Genomic DNA, 21174 nt, shown 5'->3' on the forward strand with positions numbered 1-21174 from the left:
AACAGGCACATAGACCAATGGAACAGAATTGAGAACCCAGACATAGATCCATCCACGTATGAGCAGCTGATATTTGACAAAAGACCAGTGTCAATTAATTGGGGAAAAGATAGCCTTTTTAACAAATGGTGCTGGCATAACTGGATATCCATTTGCAAAAAAATGAAACAGGACCCATACCTCACACCATGCACAAAAACTAACTCCAAGTGGATCAAAGACCTAAACATAAAGACTAAAACGATAAAGATCATGGAAGAAAAAATTGGGACAACCCTAGGAGCCCTAATACAAGGCATAAACAGAATACAAAATATTACCAAAAATGATAAAGAGAAACCCGATAACTGGGAGCTCCTAAAAATCAAACACCTATGCTCATCTAAAGACTTCACCAAAAGAGTAAAAAGACCACCTACAGATTGGGAAAGAATTTTCAGCTATGACATCTCCGACCAGCGCCTGATCTCTAAAATCTACATGATTCTGTCAAAACTCAACCACAAAAAGACAACCCAATCAAGAAGTGGGCAAAGGATATGAACACACATTTCACTAAAGAAGATATTCAGGCAGCCAACAGACACATGAGAAAATGCTCTCGATCATTAGCCATTAGAGAAATGCAAATTAAAACTACGATGAGATTCCATCTCACACCAGCAAGGCTGGTATTAATGCAAAAAACACAAAATAATAAATGTTGGAGAGGCTGCGGAGAGATTGGAACTCTTATACACTGCTGGTGGGAATGTAAAATGGTACAACCACTTTGGAAATCTATCTGGCGTTATCTTAAACAGTTAGAAATAGAACTACCATACAACCCAGAAATCCCACTCCTCGGAATATACCCTAGAGATACAAGAGCCTTCACACAAACAGATATATGCACGCCCATGTTTATTGCAGCTCTGTTTACAATAGCAAAAAGCTGGAAGCAACCAAGGTGTCCATCAACGGATGAATGGGTAAATAAATTGTGGTATATTCACACAGTGGAATACTACGCATCGATAAAGAATAGTGACGAATCTCTGAAACATTTCATAACATGGAGGAACCTGGAAGGCATTATGCTGAGCGAAATCAGTCAGAGGCAAAAGGACAAATATTGTATAAGACCACTATTATAAGATCTTGAGAAATAGTAAACCTGAGAAGAACACATACTTTTGTGGTTACGAGGGGGGGAGGGAGGGAGGGTGGGAGAGGGTTTTTTTATTGATTAATCAGTAGATAAGAACTGCTTTAGGTGAAGGGAAAGACAACACTCAATACATGGAAGGTCAGCTCAATTGGACTGGACCAAAAGCAAAGAAGTCTCCGGGATAAAATGAAGGCTTCAAAGGTCAGCGGAGCAAGGACGGGGGTCTGGGGAACATGGTTTGCGGGGACTTCTAAGTCAATTGGCAAAATAATTCTATTATGAAATCATTCTGCATCCCACTTTGAAATGTGGCGTCTCGGGTCTTAAATGCTAACAAGCGGCCATCTAAGATGCATCAATTGGTCTCAACCCACCTGGAGCAAAGGAAAATGAAGAACACCAAGGCCACACGACAACTAAGAGCCCAAGAGACAGAAAGGGCCACATGAACCAGAGACCTACATCATCCTGAGACCAGAAGAACTAGTTGGTGCCCGGCCACAATTGATGACTGCCCTGACAGGGAGCTCAGCAGAGGACCCCTGAGGGAGCAGGAGATCAGTGGGATGCAGACCCCAAATTCTCATAAAAAGACCAAACTTAATGGTCTGACTGAGACTAGAGGAATCCCGGCAGCCATGGTCCCCAGACCTTCTCTTGGCACAGGACAGGAACCATCCCCGAAGACAACTCATCAGAAATGAAAGGGACTGGTCAGCGGGTGGGAGTGAGACACTGATGAAGAGTGAGCTAATTATATCAGGTGGACACTTGAGATTGTGTTGGCAACTCTTGTCTGGAGGAGGGATGGGAGGATAGAGAGAGAGGGAAGCCGGCAAAATTGTCACGAAAGGAGAGACTGAAAGGGCTGACTCAAGAGGGGGAGAGCAAGCGGGAGTAGGGAGTGAGATGTATGTAAACTTATATGTGACAGACTGATTGGATTTGTAAACGTTCACTTGAAGCTTAATAAAAGTTATTAAAAAAAAAAAAACCCAGGGACCAAAAATCCGTCCTTAATTGGACTAAAAACACAGAACCAGCTACAGCCAAGCATATATGATCCAAATCTCAGACTTTCATTCTTACAGGGAACAAGGTGGCGGTTATAATCCAAAGGCAGTTCTGATAGGGATTTGACTGCATTTTTTTTTAGCGGAATTTCTGGAAAAACAAGTTTCCCAGTGATGGCTCGGAGACAGCAGTCAATATCAAACCACATAAATAAGCAGACCATGACAGCTTCTCCAAACCCCCAAACAAAAGAATCAAAATCTTTCCCAAATGAAGATACAATCCTGGAATTATCAGATATAGAATATAAAAAACTAATTTACAGAATGCTTCAAGACATCAGAAACGAAATAAGGCAAACTGCAGAAAAAGCCAAGCAACACATGGATAAAACAGTTTAAGAACTCAAAAAGATTATTCAAGAACATAGTGGAAAAATTAATAAGTTGCAAGAATCAATAGAGAGACAGCATGCAGAAATCCAAAAGATTAACAATAAAATTACAGAATTAGACAACGCAATAGGAAGTCAGAGGAGCAGACTCGAGCAATTAGAACACAGACTGGGAAATCTGGAGAACCAGGGAATTAACACCAACATAGCTGAAAAAAAAAAAAAAACAGATAAAAGAATTAAAAAAAATGAAGAAACCCTAAGAATCATGTGGGACTCTATCAAGAAGGATAACTTGCGTGTGATTGGAGTCCCAGAACAGGGAGGGATGACAGAAAACACAGAGAAAATAGTTGAAGATCTCCTGACAGAAAACTTCCCGGACATCATGAAAGACGAAAAGATATCTATCCAAGATGCTCATTGAACCCCATTTAAGACTGATCCAAAAAGAAAAACACCAAGACATATTATCATCAAACTTGCCAAAACCAAAGATAACCAGAAAATTTTAAAAGCAGCCAGGGAGAAAAGAAAGGTTTCCTTCAAGGGAGAATCAATAAGAATAAGTTCAGACTACTCAGCAGAAACCATGCAGGCAAGAAGGGAATGGGACGACGTATTTACAGAGCACTGAAGGAGAAAAACTGGAAGGGCTGACTCATTAGGGGGAGAGCAAGTGGGAGTAAGGAGTAAGATGTATATAAACTTATATGTGACAGTCTGACGTGATTTGTAAACGTTCACTTGAAGCTCAATAAAAGTTAATAAAAAAAAAATGCTCAAAACAGGGTAACAGCAATGTTATTATGTAAAAGAAGACAACATTAAAACAATAAAAAGGGACTAAGAAATATAGTCATAGATCTTCCATATGGAGAGGAAGATACAGCGATAAAAAGAAATAAAAGTTAGGTTTAAATTTAGAAAAATAGGGGTAAATAATAAGATAACCACAAAGGAGATAAACTATCCTACACATCAAAATAAAATACAAGAAAAAAATAGAGACTCAGCAGAAACAAAATCAACAATCAATATGAGGAAAGGACAATATATAAAGATAATCTACTGAGCACATAAAATAAAGTGCAAAAAAGAAACTGTCAACAACACACAAAAAAAGACATCGAAATGATAGCACTAAATTCATACCCATCCATAATTACACTGAATGTAAATGAACTAAATGCACCAATAAAGAGACAGAGAGTGGTAGAATGGATTAAAAAACTCAATCGGTCTATATGCGGCTTACAAGAGACACACCTTGGACTTAGAGACACAAACAAACTAAAACTCAAAGGATGGAAAAAAAAATCAAGCAAAGAATAATCAAAAAAGAGTAGGAATAGCAATAATAATTTTTTTATTAACTTTTATTAAGCTTCAAGTGAACGTTTACAAATCCAATCAGTCTGTCACATATAAGTTTACATACATCTCACTCCCTACTCCCACTTGCTCTCCCCTTCTTGAGTCAGCCCTTTCAGTCTCTCCTTTCGTGACAATTTTGCTGGCTTCTCTCTCTCTCTATCCTCCCATCCCCCCTCCAGACAGGAGCTGCCAACACAATCTCAAGTGTCCACCTGATATAATTAGCTCACTCTTCATCAGTGTCTCACTCCCACCCGCTGACCAGTCCCTTTCATTTCTGATGAGTTGTCTTCGGGGATGGTTCCTGTCCTGTGCCAAGAGAAGGTCTGGGGACCATGGCTGCCGGGATTCCTCTAGTCTCAGTCAGACCATTAAGTTTGGTCTTTTTATGAGAATTTGGGGTCTGCATCCCACTGATCTCCTGCTCCCTCAGGGGTCCTCTGCTGTGCTCCCTGTCAGGGCAGTCATCGATTGTGGCCGGGCACCAACTAGTTCTTCTGGTCTCAGGATGATGTAGGTCTCTGGTTCATGTGACCCTTTCTGTCTCTTGGGCTCTTAGTTGTCGTGTGGCCTTGGTGTTCTTCATTTTCCTTTGCTCCAGGTGGGTTGAGACCAATTGATGCATCTTAGATGGCCGCTTGTTAGCATTTAAGACCCGAGACGCCACATTTCAAAGTGGGATGCAGAATGATTTCATAATAGAATTATTTTGCCAATTGACTTAGAAGTCCCCACAAACCATGTTCCCCAGACCCCCGTCCTTGCTCCGCTGACCTTTGAAGCCTTCATTTTATCCCGGCAACTTCTTTGCTTTTGGTCCAGTCCAATTGAGCTGACCTTCCATATATTGAGTGTTGTCTTTCCCTTCACCTAAAGCAGTTCTTATCTACTGATTAATCAATAAAAAACCCTCTCCCACCCTCCCTCCCTCCCCCCCTCGTAACCACAAAAGTATGTGTTCTTCTCAGGTTTACTATTACTCAAGATCTTATAATAGTGGTCTTATACAATATTTGTCCTTTTGCCTCTGACTGATTTCGCTCAGCATAATGCCTTCCAGGTTCCTCCATGTTATGAAATGTTTCAGAGATTTGTCACTGTTCTTTATCGATGCGTAGTATTCCACTGTGTGAATATACCACAATTTATTTACCCATTCATCCGTTGATGGACACCTTGGTTGCTTCCAGCTTTTTGCTATTGTAAACAGAGCTGCAATAAACATGGGTGTGCATATATCTGTTTGTATGAAGGCTCTTGTATCTCTAGGGTATATTCCGAGGAGTGGGATTTCTGGGTTGTATGGTAGTTCTATTTCTAACTGTTTAAGATTACGGCAGATAGATTTCCAAAGTGGTTGTACCATTTTACATTCCCACCAGCAGTGTATAAGAGTTCCAATCTCTCCGCAGCCTCTCCAGCATTTATTATTTTGTGTTTTTTGGATTAATGCCAGCCTTGCTGGTGTGAGATGGAATCTCATTGTAGTTTTAATTTGCATTTCTCTAATGGCTAATGATCGAGAGCATTTTCTCATGTGTCTGTTGGCTGCCTGAATATCTTCTTTAATGAAATGTGTGTTCATATCCTTTGCCCACTTCTTGATTGGGTTGTCTTTTTGTGGTTGAGTTTTGACAGAATCATGTAGATTTTAGAGATCAGGCGCTGGTCGGAGATGTCATAGCTGAAAATTCTTTCCCAATCTGTAGGTGGTCTTTTTAGTCTTTTGGTGAAGTCTTTAGATGAGCATAGGTGTTTGATTTTTAGGAGCTCCCAGTTATCGGGTTTCTCTTCATCATTTTTGGTAATGTTTTGTATTCTGTTTATGCCTTGTATTAGGGCTCCTAGGGTTGTCCCAATTTTTTCTTCCATGATCTTTATCGTTTTAGTCTTTATGTTTAGGTCTTTGATCCACTTGGAGTTAGTTTTTGTACATGGTGTGAGGTATGGGTCCTGTTTCATTTTTTTGCAAATGAATATCCAGTTATGCCAGCACCATTTGTTAAAAAGGCTATCTTTTCCCCAATTAATTGACACTGGTTCTTTGTCAAATATCAGCTGCTCGTACGTGGATGGATCTATGTCTGGGTTCTCAATTCTGTTCCATTGGTCTATGTGCCTGATGTTGTACCAGTACCAGGCTGTTTTGACTACTGTGGCTGTATAATAGGTTCTGAAATCAGGTAAAGTGAGGCCTCCCACTTTCTTCTTCTTTTTCAGTAGTGCTTTGCTTATCCGAGGCTTCTTTCCCTTCCATATGAAATTGGTGATTTGTTTCTCTATCCCCTTAAAATATGACATTGGAATTTGGATCGGAAGTGCGTTAAATGTATAGATGGTTTTTGGTAGAATAGACATTTTTACTATGTTAAGTCTTCCTATCCATGAGCAAGGTATGTTTTTCCACTTAAGTATGTCGTTTTGAATTTCTTGTAGTAGAGCTTTGTAGTTTTCTTTGTATAGGTCTTTTACATCCTTGGTAAGATTTATTCCTAAGTATCTTATCTTCTTGGGGGCTACTGTGAATGGTATTGATTTGGTGATTTCCTAGCAATATTAATTTTTGACAAAGTAGGCTTTAAAGATAAATCCATCATAAAGGATAAGGAACAACACTATATAATGATTAAAGGGACAATATACCAGGAGCATATAACCGTATTAAATATTTATGCACTCAATCATAAGGCTGCAAGATACATAAAACAAACTCTATCAACATTGACAAGTGAGGTGGACAGCTCCACAATAATAGTAGGAGACTTCAACACACCACTTTTAGTGAAGGACAGGACATCCAGAGAGAAGATCAATAAAGACACGGAAGATCTAAATAACACAATCAACCACCTTGACCTCATAGATATATACGGAACACTCCACCCAACAGCAGCCAAGTATACTTTCTTTTCTAGTGCACATGGAATATTCTCTAGAATAGACCACATATTAGGTCATAAGGCAAGCCTTAGCAGAATCCAAAACATTTAAATATTACAAAGAATCTTCTCTGACCATAAGGCCATAAAAGTGGAAATCAATAACAGGAAAAGCAGGGAAAAGAAATCAAACACTTGGAAACTGAATAATACCCTGCTCAAAAAAGACTGGATTATAGAAGACATTAAGGATGGAATAAAGCAATTCATAGAATCAAATGAGAATGAAAACACTTCCTATCAGAACCTTTGGGACACAGCAAAAGAAGTGCTCACAGGTCAATTCATATCAACAAATACACACACACAAAAAGAAGAAAGGGCCAAAATCAAAGAATTATCTCTACAACTTGAACAAATAGAGAGTAACAAAAGAAGCCCTCAGGCACCAGAAGAAAACAAATAATAAAAATTAGGGCAGAATTAAATGAAATAGAAAACAGAAAAACAACTGAAAGAACTAATAAGACCAAAAGCTGGTTCTTTCAAAAAATCAACAAAATTGATAAACCATTGGCCAAACTGACAAAAGGACAACCAGAGGGGAAACAAATAACCCGAATAAGTAATGAGATGGGCGAGGCGGAGCCAAGATGGCAGAATAGACAGAGGCTTCCATTGAGCCCTCTTACAACAAAGACCCAAAGTAACAAGTGTAAGGAGTATATTTATGATCAGCTAGGAGCCCTGAGCATCAAAGGCAAGTTAAGAAAATGAACTGAGGGGCAAGGGGAGGAAGAGATGGTTCAGAAGCGGAGAGGAGTTACCGAACCTAAATCGCAGGGATCCCTCATGCACCATTCCCAGAGTGATGGCAGTGGGCTGGTACTAGCTTTCAGCTACATTCTCCTCAGGGAGAAGCAGCTACCCACACAGGATATTCACACCTCTGAACCCAGAGAAGAATGGTGCTCTCAGCAAAAGCTAAGTACTTGAGTATATTTTGCCATGCCCCCACCTCTCAAGCCAGCTTCAGCTGCTGACATCCCTGGGCCTGAGATAGTCCCTGTTGAGCACCTAGAACCATCCTCCCAGCCTTGGAGAAAGAAAGAACTTGCAACTGGGGGAAAAGATAATTTGCCAGCTCCACTAACCAGGGGAGCTGAGGACATAAGTGTCTCCTGTCCAGACATAAACGGGTCGTGGACTTTGAGTACCTTTCCCCGCTACATGGACCTGTGTGGGCCTCTTTTAGGAGACTAGGCCCTTGTTGGTGAACTACAACCATTTCAGCTCTGCGGTGGAGAGTTGGGTGTTTGATATTTGACACTGCTTTGCCTATTAAACAGGGTCCTCACCTACCCACATAAGGGGAATAAGGACTGGTAGCTCCATTCAGGTCACCCAGCCACCCATGACAGGGGTCCAAGGAAAATTGGTACCTCCCAGGCCTTACAACCAAAATATTTTGTGCCCATGGTCCATCTGCAGAATCCACCCACCTGTATGCTATAGGGATCAGGGACATGCTTTCCTGAGAGACACTTGGGGGACGATTCTCAGACACTTGCCTTATTCAGAGCGTGAACCCCTGCTGCAATCAGATGCCAGTACCTACATCAATCACCCCTGCCCCTCTAAGATTGTAGGACAGAGCCTGTACCACACACTTGATGATTAGCTACCTGGACACCTGAGCTGAATTCATACAAGAAAAGTGAATGGGCTCCTAGACTGAAATACCTGATAACAAATTTAGCCTTCTGGGGTCAGGATGTCAGAGCTGCAAAGGTGAAAATAATCAAGCTAGCTCACTCAAGCAACGCATTTGGGTGCAACAAAATAATAACAATAAAAAAAGCAAGAAGCTATGACACAGTATCCAAACATAAAATAAACTAATACAATAATTAATAAGTGGCTCAGAGACAACAGTCAGTATCAAGTCACATGAAGTAACAGACCATGATCTCCTCAACAAGCTCTCAAAACAAAGAATCAAGGGATCTTCTACATGAAAGTGATTTCCTGGAATTACCAGAGGCAGAATACAAAGGATTAATATAAAGAACACTTCAGGACACCAGGAAGGAAATGAGGCAATATACAGAAAAAGCTAAGGAACACACAGATAAAGCAATTGAAGAAATAAAAAAGATTATTCCAGAATGTAATGAAAAATTTAATAAAGTGGAAAAACCCGTACAGAGACAGCAATCAGAAATTTAGAAGATTAACAAAAAAATTACAGACGTAGACAACTCAATAGAAAGTCAGAGAAGCAGAATTGAGCAAGTGGAAGGGAGAATTTCTGAACTTGATGATAAATCACTTTGCACTAATATATTTGAAGAAAAATAAAATAAAAGAATTTTTTAAAAAAGAAGAAACCTTAAGAATCATGCAGGACTCTATCAAGAAAAATAAACTATGAGAGATTGGAATACCAGAACAAGGAGGGATAAAGGAAAATACAGAGAATTGAAGATTTGTTGGCAGAAAACTTCTCTGATATTGTGAAAGATGAGAAGATATCTATCCAAGATGCTCATCAAAATCCACATGAGGTAGATTTTAAAGGGAAGTCACCAAGACATATTATAATCAAACTTGCCAAAACCAAAAATAGAGAGAATTTTAAGAGCAGCTAGGGATAAATGAAAAATCACCTACAAAGGAGAGCCAATAAGAATAAACTTGGACTACTTGGAAGAAATCATGCAGGCAAGAAGGCAATGGGATGACTTATTTAAAAAATTGAAGGAAAAATATTGCCAGCCAGGAATCATATATCCAGCAAAACTGTATCTCAAATGTGAGGTGAAATTAGGACATTTCCAGATAAACAGAAGTTTAGGGAGTTTGTAAAAACCAAACCAAAACTACAAGAAATACTAAAGGGAGTTCTTTGGTTAGAAAATCAATAATATCTGGTATCAACCCAAGACCCATACCTCACTCCATGCTCAAAATGGACCAAAGACCTAAATATAAAATCCAAAATGATAAAGATCATGGAATTAAAAATAGGGACAATGTTACGAGCCCTAACATGGCATAAACAATATATAAAATGTTACTAACAATGCAGAAGAAAAACTAGATAACTGGGAGCTCCTAAAAATCAAACACCCATGCTCATCCAAAGACTTCACCAAAAAAGTAAAACCATTACTTACAGACTGGGAAAAAGTTTTTAGCTATGACATTTCTGATCAGCACCTGATCTCTAAAATCTACACGATACTGCAAAAACTCAACTACAAAAAGACAAATAGCCCAGTTAAAAAATGGGCCAAAGATATGAACAGACACTTCCCTAAAGGAGACATTCAGGTAGCTAACAGATACATGAGGAAATGCTCACGATCATTAGCCATTACAGAAATTCAAATTAAACTACAGTGAGATTTCATCTCACTCCAACAAGGCTGGCACTAATCCAAAAACACAAAACAATAAATGTTGGCGAGGCTGTGGAGAGATTGGAACACTTTTGCCCTGCTGGTGGGAATGTAAAATGGTACAACCATTTTGGAAATTGATTTGGTGCTTCATTAAAAGGCTTGAAATAGAACTACCATGCTATCCAGCAATTCCGCTCCTTGGAATACATCCTAGAGAAATAAGAGCCTTTACAGGAACAGATATATGCACACCCATGTTCATTGTAGCACTATTTACAATAGCAAAAAGAAGTAACCAAAGTGCCCATCAACGGGTCCATGGAAAAATAAGTTATGGTATATTCACACAATTGAATACTACGAGTCGATAAAGAACAGTGAGGAATCTGTGAAAGATTTTATAACATGGAGGAATCAAGAAGGCATTATGCTGAGTGAAATTAATCAGTTGCAACAGGACAAATATTGTATAAGACCACTGTTATAGTAACTGGAGAAATAGTTTAAACAGAGAAGAAAATATTCTTTGATGGTTAAGAGAGGAGGAGGGAGGGAGGGTCGGAGGGGTATTCACTAATTACTTTAGGTGGCGGGAAAGACAACACACAATACAGGGGAGGTGAGCACAACTGGATTAAACCAAAAGCAAAGAAGTTTCCTGAATTAACTGAATGCTTAGAAGGCCAGTGTAGCAGGGATGGGGGTTTGGAGACCATGATTTCAGGGGACATCTAAGTCAATTGGCATCATAAAATCTATTAAGAAAACATTCTGCATCCCACTTTGGTGAGTGGGGTCTGGGGTCTTAAACACCAGCAAGCAGCCATCTAAGATGCATCAATTGGTCTCAACTCACCTGGATCAAAGGAGGATGAAGAACACCAAGGACACGAGGTAATTATGAGCCCAAGAGACAGAAACAGCCACATAAAACAGAGACTACATCATCCTGAGACCAGAAGAGCTAGATGGTACCCGGCTACAACCGATGACTGCCCTGACAGAGGACACAACAGAGAACCCCTGAGGAAGCAGGAGAGCCGTGGGATGCAGACCCCAAATTCTTATTAAAAGGCCAGACTTAATGGTCTGACTGAGACTAGAGGGACCCTGGAGGTCATGGCCCCCATACTTTCTGTTGGCCCATGACAGGAACCATTCCCAAAGCCAACTCTTCAGACAGGGATTGGACTGGACCATAGTCTGGAGAGGGATGCCGGTGAGGAGTGAGCTTCTTGGGTCAGGTGGACACTTGAGATTATAATGGCATCGACTCCCAGGAGGGGAGATGAGAGGGTAGAGGGGGATAGAAGCTGGTGAAATGGACAAGAACAGAGAGAGTGGAGGGAGGGAGCCAGCTGTCTCATTAGAGGTAGAGCAATTGGGAGTATGTAGCAAAGTGTATATAAGTTTTTGTGTGACAGACTGACGTGATTTGTAAAATTTCACATAAAGCAAAATTAAAATGAAAAAAAAATTCTACAAAAATCAGTTGGATTCCTCTACACTAACGAAAAGAACATTGAAGAGGAAATCACTAAATCAATACCACTTACAGTAACCCCCAAGAAGATAAAATACTTAGGAATAAATCTTACCAGAGATGTAAAACACTTATACAAAGAAAACTACAACACGCTTCTGCAAGAAACCAAAAGAGACCTCCATAAGTGGAAAAACATACCTTATTCATGGATAGGAAGACTTAACATTATAAAAATATCTATTCTACCAATAGCCATCTATAGATTTAATCCAATTCCTATCCAAATTCCAAAGACTTCCTTCAGTGAGATGGAGAAACAAATCATCAAGTTCATATGGAAGGGAAAGAGGCCCCGGTTAAGTAAAGCATTACTGAAAAAGAAGAACAAAGTGGGAGGCCTCAATCTACCTAGTTTTAGAACCTATTATACTACTACAGCAGTCAAAACAGCCTGGTACTGGTACAACAACAGATACATAGACCAATGGAACAGAATTGAGAATCCAGACATAAATTCATCTACACATGAGCAGCTGATATTTGACAAATGCCCCAAATCAGTTAAACGGGGAAAAGACAGTCTTTTTAACAAATGGTGCTGGCATAACTGGGTATCCATCTGCAAGAAAATGAAACAAGACCCATACCTCACACCATGCACAAAAACTAACTCAAAATGGATCAAAGACCTAAATATAAAATCTAAAACAATAAAGGTCAGGGAAGAAAAAATAGGGACAATGTTAGGAGCTCTAACACATGGCATAAACAGATTACAAAACATTACTAACAATGCAGAAGAAAAACTAGATAATTGGGAGCTCCTAAAAATCAAACACCTATGCTCATCCAAAGACTTCACCAAAAGAGTAAAAAAACTACCTACAGACTGGGAAAAAGTTTTTAGCTATGACATTTCTGATCAGCACTAGATCTCTAAAATCTTTGTGATACTGCAAAAACTCAACTACAAGAAGACAAATAACTCAGTTAAAAAATAGGCAAAAGATATGAACAGACACTTCACTAAAGAACACATTCAGGTAGCTAACAGATACATGAGGAAATGCTCATGATCATTAGCCATTAGAGAAATCCAAATCAAAGCTAAAATGAGATTCCATTTCACTCCAACAAGGCTGGCATTAACCCAAAAAACACAAAATAATAAATGCTGGAGAGGTTGTGGAGAGACTGGAACACTTATACACTGCTAGTGGGGATGTAAAATGGTATAACCACTTTGGAAATTGTTTTGTTGCTTCATTAAAAAGCTAGAAATAGAACTACCATATGATCCAGCAATTCCACTCCTTGGCATATATCCTAGAGAAATAAGAGCCTTTACATGACCAGATATATGCACACCCATGTTTATTGCAGCACTGTTTACAATAGCAAAAAGGTGAAAGCAACCAATGTGCCCATCAACAGATGAATGGATAAAAAATTATGGTATATTGACACAATGTAATACTAGGCATCGATGAAGAACAGTGATGAATCTGTGAAACATTTCATAACATGGAGGAATCTGGAAGGCATTATGCTAAGTGAAATCAGTCAGCTGTAAAAGGACAAATACTGTGGAAGACCACTATTATAATAACTGGAGAAATAGTTTAAACAGAGAAGAAAATATTCTTTGATGGTTACGAGAGAGGGGAGGGATGGAGGTTGAGAGGGGTATCCACTAATCGTCGTTGTTGTTGTTAGGTGCCCTCCAGGCAGTTCTGACTCCTAGCGACCCTATGCACAACGAAATGAAGCACCACCCAGTCCTGAGCCATCCCTAAAATCACTGTTATGCTCGAGCTCAGTGTTGTAGCCACTGTGTCAGTCCTCTTCCTTGAGGGTCTTCCTCTTTTCCGCTGACCCTGTTCTCTGCCTGGAATGATGTCCTTCTCCATGGGCAGATCCCTCCTGAACAACATGTCCAAAGTATGTAAGACGTAGTCTCACCATCCTTGCTTCTAAGGGACATTCTGGTTGTACTTCTTCTAAGACAGATTTGTTCGTTCTTTTGGCAGTCCATGGTATGTTCAATATTCTTCGCCAACACCACAATTCAAAGGTGTCAGTTCTTCTTCAGTCTTCATTATTCACTGCCCAGCTTTCATATGCATATGATGTGATCAAAAATATCATGGTTTGGGTCAGGCGCACCTCAGTCTTCAAGGTGACATCTTTGCCCTTCAACACTTTAAAGAGGTCCTTTGCAGCAGATTTGCCCAATGCAATGAGTCTTTTGATTTCTTGACTGCTGCTTCCATGGCTGTTGATCGTGGATCCAAGTAAAGTGAAATCCTTGACGACTTCAATCTTTTCTCCATTTATCATGATGTTGCTCATTGGTCCAGTTCTGAGGATTTTTGTTTTCTTTATATTGAGGTGCAATCCCTACTGAAGGCTGTGGTCTTTGATCTTCGTTAGTAAGTGCTTCAAGTCCTCTTCGCTTTCAGCAAGCAAGGTTGTGTCATCTGCATAACGCAGGTTGTTATGCAGTTGTTGTCCAGTTTCTTGTATTATTTGCTCAGCATACAGGTTGACTAGGTATGGTGAAAGAATACAACGCTGACACACAGCTTTCCTGACTTTAAACCAATCATTATCCACTGGTTCTGTCTGAACAACTGCCTTTGATCTATGTAAGGGTTCCTCATGAGCACAATTAAGTGTTCTGGAATTCCCATTCTTCTCAACGTTATCCATAATTTGTTATGATCCACACAGTCGAACGCCTTTGCATAGTCAATAAAACACAAGTAAACATCTTTGTGGTATTCTTTGCTTTCAGCCAGGATCCATGTGACATCAGCAGTGATATCCCTGGTTCCACATCCTCTTCTGAAATTGGCCTGAATTTCTGGCAGTTTCTTGTCAAAATACTGCTGCAGCCGTTTTTGAATGATTTTCAGCAACATATTGCTTGTCTGTGATATTGATATTGTTCTGTAATTTCCACATTAGCTTGGATCACCTTTCTTGGAATAGGTATAAACATGGATCTCTTTCAATCTGTTGGCCAGGAAGCTGTCTTCCGTATTTGTTGGCATAGATGAGTGAGCACCTCCAGCAATGCATCTGTTTGTTGAAAAGTCTCAATTGATATTCCATCAATTCCTGGAGCCTTGTTTTTCACCAATGCCTTCAGAGCAGCTTGGACTTCTTCCTTCAGTACCACCTTTTCCTGATCATATGCTACCTCTTGAAATGGTTGAACATCAACTAATTCTTTTTGGTGTAATGACTCTGTGTATTCCTTCCATCTTCTTTTGATGCTTCCTGCATCGTTTAATATGTTCCCCCATGGAATCCTTCACTGTTGCAACTCGAGGTTTGAATTTTTTTAAAATTCTTTCAGCTTGAGAAACGCCAAGCATGTTCTTCCCTTTTGGTTTTCCATCTCCAGCTCTTTGCAGATGTTATTATAATACTTTACTTTGTCTTCTCCAGACATCCTTTGAAATCTTCTGTTCAGTTCTTTTACTTCATCAATTCTTCCTTTTGCTTTAGCTGCTTGACGCTCAAGAGTAAGTTTCAGAGTCCCCTCTTATATCCATCTTGGTCTTTCTTTCTTTTCCGTCTTTTCAATGACCTCTTGTTTTTTTTATGATGTCCTTGATGTCATTCCACAACTCATCTGGTCTTCAGTCACTAGTGTTCCATGCATCAAATCTATTCTTCAGATGGTCTCCAAATTCAGGTGGGATATACTCAAGGTCATATTTTGGCTCTCTTGTACTTGCTCTGATTTTCTTCAGTTTCAGCTTGAACTTGCATATGAGCAAATTGATAGTCTGTTCCACAGTCAGCCCCTTGCCTTGCTCTGACTGATGATATTGAGCTTTTCCATCGTTTCTTTCCACAGAGGTAGTCAACTTGATTTCTGTGTGTTCCATCTGGTGAGGTCCATGTGTACAGTCGCTGTTTATGTTGGTGAAAGAAGGTATTTGCAATGAAGAAGTAATTGGTCTTGCAAAATTCTCTCATTCGATCTCTGGCATCTTATCTATATTTTCCAACTACCAATCCTTCTTTGTTTCCAACTTTTGCATTTCAGTTGCCAGTAATTAACAATGCATCTTGATTGCATGTTTGATCGTTATCAGACTGCAGCAGCTGATAAAAATCTTCTATTCTTTCATCTTTGGCCCTAGTGGTTGGTTTGTAAATTTGAATAATAGTCGTATAAACTGGTCTTCCTTGTAGGAGTATGGATATTTTCCTCTCACTGACAGCATTGTACTTCAGGACAAATCTTGAGATGTTCTTTTTGACAATGAATGCAACACCATTCCTCTTCAAGTTGTCATTCCCAGCATAGTAGATCATATGTGTGTCTGATTCAAAATGGCCAATACCAGTCCATTTCAGCTCACTAATGCCTAGGATATCGATGTTTATGCATTCCATTTTATTTTTGATGATTTCCAATTTACCTAGATTCATGCTTTGTACATTCCAGGTTCTGATTACTAATGGATGTTTGCAGCTGTTTCTTCTCATTTTGAGTCATGCCACATCAGCAAATGAAGGTCCCAAAAGCCTTACTCCATCCGTGTCATTAAGATTGACTCTACATTGAGAAGGCAGCTCTTCCCCAGTCATCTTTTGAGTGCCTTCCAACATGGGGGGCTCATTTTCCAGCAGTATATCGGACAATGTCCCACTGCTGTTCATAAGGTTTTCACTGGCTAATGCTTTTCAGAAGTAGACTGCAGAGTCCTTCTTCCTAGTCTGTCTTAGTCTGGAAGCTCAGCTGAAACCTGTCCTCCATGGGTGACCCTGCTGATATCGGAATACTGGTGGCATAGCTTCCAGCATCATAGTAACATGAAAGCCCCCACAGTATGACAAACTGACAGACACGTGGGGGATTCACCAATTAGATAGTACATAAGAACTACTTTAGGTGAATGGAAAGACAATATACAATCAGGCGAGCTCAGCAAAACTGGATTAAACCAAAAGCAAAGAAATTTCCTGAATAAACTGAATGCTTCGAAGGCCAGTGTAGTAGGGGCAGGGGTTTGGGGACTACGGTTTCAGGGGACATCTAAGTCAATTGGCATAATAAAATCCATCAAGAGAACGTTCTGCATCCCACTTTGGAGAGTGGCATCTGGGGCCTTAAATGCTAGCAAGTGGGCATCTAAGATGCATCAGTTGGTCTCAACCCACATGGACCAAATAAGAATGAAGAACACCAAGGACACAAGGTAATTATGGCCCAATAGACAGAAAGGGCCTCATAAACCAGAGACTACATCAGCCTGAGACTAGAAGAACTAGATGTTGCCCAGCTCTAACCAATGACTGCCCTGACAGGGAACACAGCAGAGAACCCCTGAGGGAGCAGGAGAGCAGTGGGGTGCAGACCCCAAATTCTCATTAAAAAAAACAGACTTAGTGGTCTGACTGAGGCTAGAAGGACCCCAGTGATCATGACCCCAGACCGTCTGTTAACCCAGAACAGGAACCATTCCCAAAGCCCACTCTTCAGACGGGGATTGGACTGGAAAATGGGATAGAAAAAGGTGCTAGTAAAGAATGAGCTTCTTGGATCAAGTAAACGCTTGAGGCCATGTTGGCATCTCCTATCTGGAGGGGAGGTGAGAGAGCCGAGGGGTTTAATAGCTGGTGAAATTGACACGAAAAGAGAGAGTGCAGGGAAAGAGTGGACTGTCTCATTAGGGGGAGAGCAATTAGGATTATATAGCAAAAAGGTGTATATAAATTTTTGTATGAGAGACTGACTTGATTTGTCAACTTTCACTTAAAACACTATTAAAATTAAAACAAAAAAAAGTAACTGTGAGCTAAGCCCAGTTTAAGGGAGAAGGAACTTGTCTGTATCTGACATACCCACTCCAGTGGGATAACTTGGAGTCCATGGGAGGATTGGACAACACAGCAAAGCCAGTGTTGGCTGGGCTCTGTGGTCTGGAGGTAAGGGAATGGGATAAGACTGAGTATGGCTTTCCTTGGTGAGATTTCAAAATAGCAAAGATAACCTGCATATAAACCATGAGAAAGAGGCAATCTAATGTGGTTGTAGAGAATGGACTAGAGAGACAGCTGGCTGGGTTTCAAATATCGTTTTGCTCGTTATCAACTGCGTGACCTTAAGCAAGCCATTTAACCTGTTTTTTACTTTCTTCAGATGCAAAATAAAGGGAAATAACAGCTCCTACTTCATAGGGCTGTTATAAGGATTAAATGAATTAATACTGGGTTTCTCAACAGTGGCATTATGGACATTTTTGGCCAGAGAAATTATTTGTTTGGGAGGGGGAACTATTCTGTGATTTTAGAATGTTTAGCAGCATCCCTGGCCTCTGTACATTGGATGTCAACAGTAGAATCCCTCACTCCATTGTGTCAAGTAAAAATATCTCCAGATACCACTCCTGGTTGAGAGTCATTGAGTTATTATTTACAAAGTACTTAGGATATGCTCATCGAACAGTAAGTATTATATACATATTTGTTTTTTTTTAAAAAAGGTAATAAACTAATGCAACCTTTCAAAAACCAATGATAGAAATAAGTCATAAAGATGGGATAGACATGACCAAAAGGTGGAAAAAAAAAGTTTTTGGTCCTCCTCAGTCTATGCATTCTGTACTTAACAAATCATCATGACGTGATCTATTCATAATAATACCCTAGAGATTAATGTCTAGACCCAAGACTGCTGCTAGATTAGAAACTTCTCTCATAGTGACCCACAGCCTTTGATCCCTTTGTACTACACCCTGTCTTTTCAATACAGTTGTTCACTTCCTGTATCATGTACCTTCCCTTGGTGACACTTCCATTCTCTCCCATACATCTACCTCTGTAGGATCCCACCTTTTGAGTAGGTTCCCCTTTCTCCTGTCAGAGCCATTTTGCTCTTTGATATTAAATGTAGTATCCTCAATTCTAAACTCAGAGCAAAGAAGATAACGAAAATGATGGAAGGAAGCCCAAGGTGGATCATGGTGGACTGCCTGTCAAAAGGGAGTATTACTGAGCTCCAGAAGCTGAGTAGTATTAGAAACATGGACCCAGTTTTGCCAAATGCAAGTACTCTCTCTAGAACTGAGTAAAGTTGTAGGAAATGACTGGGTTGTATATTCAATGAGTAGCAACAATTTTCTAGCATCTTTTTCATTGAATTTTGAGATTATAGATTCGACATCAGTATCTTTTTGAATGCTGCAGTACTTGACGGCAACTAATAACCTTTTTGAAATGTTGAAGCACTTGCTTGGGGCATGCCAAGTAAATATACAAAAGGAACTCTAGTACAGTACTGTTTTCCATACATGCACATAGTCCTTCATGCCTGAGAGTAATGGGCATTTGAATGTTGTTTGAAACTTATAGCTCAGAGGAACTAATATATTGACATATGTAGACATATTGCTTTCTTTGATACAAATATATATATATATATATATATATATAACCAGAGTTTAACTATGGACAGTGGGAAAGGAATCTTGATTTGGAAACTGAATTAAAACCCTTTCATGACCCAATTATTTTTTCTTTTTAATTTTTTGTTGATACTATGTGTTTTCAGTAATGGAGGGCATGTTGAATCATTGAGCATGTCAGAATTTTTGGTAGACAATATGGTTTTAGTTTAATGCCTCATTCCACAAATTGTACCCTTAAAGTCCAGCAGTACCTATGTGTACCCTTTGTGAACCCAAACTCTAGCCCCAGTATCTAGAGGTACATATGTGTTCCAAATAAAAATTTTCAAAATTCATGTGTTTCCTACCAAAAATTCAATGATTTAGTACCTGAATCATACAATACCCTGTAAATACAGTAAATTACAGCACACACCTGTTTTTTTTCCTCCATTTCAAACTGTTACATAGGGCCCTGCCTGCTGGCAGCGCGTACTGTCAGTAGGACAGTAGCTTCCCAATCAAACCCAGAAGTAGGACAAGTAAGTGGTAGCTATATATACTGCTGGTCCTGAAAGCGTTAAGTTATACTATAACATTTCAAATAATAAAGGCATAGCTAACATTATACTCTTTTACTAGTAGGAAATCCATTCATTTTGAATCATTTGATAGTAATTAAATGTGCAGAAATGACTGTTAAATAAAGTCAAAATAAGCAATTCGATTATGCTGTGTCTGATTAGGCCTTGTCATCCATACAAGATCTCACAGTCGGTAACTCTGCCCAGGAGTTCTCTGTATGCCACTGTCGTGGATTGAATTGTGTCTCCCCAAAATATCCGTCAACTTGGCTAGGCCATGATTCCCAGAATTGTGGGATTGTCCACCATTTTGTCATCTGATGTGATTTTCTTATGTGTTGTAAATCCTATCTCTATGATTAGCAGTAGTTATGCTAATGAGGCAGGACTCAACCTACAAGATTAGGTTGTGTCTTAAGCCAATCTCTTTTGAGATACAAAAGAGAGAAGCGAGCAGAGAGACATGGGGACCTCATACCACCAAGAAAGAAGCAATGGGAGCATACAGCATCCTTTGGACCCAGGGTGCAAGTGATGAGAAGCTCCTCAACCAGGGGAAGGCTGATGACAAGAACCTTCCCCCAGAGCCGACAAACAGAAAAAGCCTTCCACTAGAGCTGGCACCCTGAATTCAGACTTCTAACCTACTGTGAAAGAATAAATTTCTCTTTGTTAAAGCCATCCATTTGTGGTATTTCTGTTATACCAGTGCTTGATAGTCAAGACAGCCACCAAGTAATTTCATAACCTTGTAATGATCACATCTCACACGACTCGAAGTAGAGAATAAGACCACCTCCACTATATGACAGCATTTATTAAGCATATACTAAGTGCCAAATGGAAACCCTGGTGGCATAGTGGTTAAGTGCTACAGCTATTAACCAAGAGGTTGGTAGTTCAAATCTGCCAGGTGCTCCTTGGAAACTCTACAGGACAGTTCTACTCTGTCCTATAGGGTCGCTATGAATCAGAATCGACTTGATGGCAGTGGGTTAAGTGCCAAATATTATACTAAGCACTTCATGTGTACATCATGTTTAAATCTCACAACAACGGGTGAGATAGGCATAATAATTTTCCAGGTGAGAAAACTTAAGCTCACCTCAGAAAGAAGTTAACTGTCTTGTCCCATATCACCCTGTTTTTTTTGTTTGTTTTTTTTTGCTTTTAACTATGCTTTCTTTCTCTTTTGGCTCTGGGGGAATGTCCTTGGTCTAGGAGCTTCTCTTACAGGAACTTCAGGTCCAGAGATGCACTGTGCTCCTGGTGCTGCTTTCTTGGTGGTATGAGGTCCCCCTGTTTCTTTGCTTGCTTCTCTCTTTTATATCTCAAAAGAGATTGACTTAAGACACAACCTAATCTTGTAGATTGAGTCCTGCCTTATTAAAATAACTGTCTCTAATACAGCCTCATTACCACCATAGAGGTAAGATTTACAACACATCAGCTGACAAAATGGTGGACAATC

The sequence above is a fragment of the Elephas maximus genome, chromosome 13 (assembly GCF_024166365.1).
Source record: "Elephas maximus indicus isolate mEleMax1 chromosome 13, mEleMax1 primary haplotype, whole genome shotgun sequence".
In the NCBI taxonomy this organism is placed as follows: domain Eukaryota; kingdom Metazoa; phylum Chordata; class Mammalia; order Proboscidea; family Elephantidae; genus Elephas; species Elephas maximus.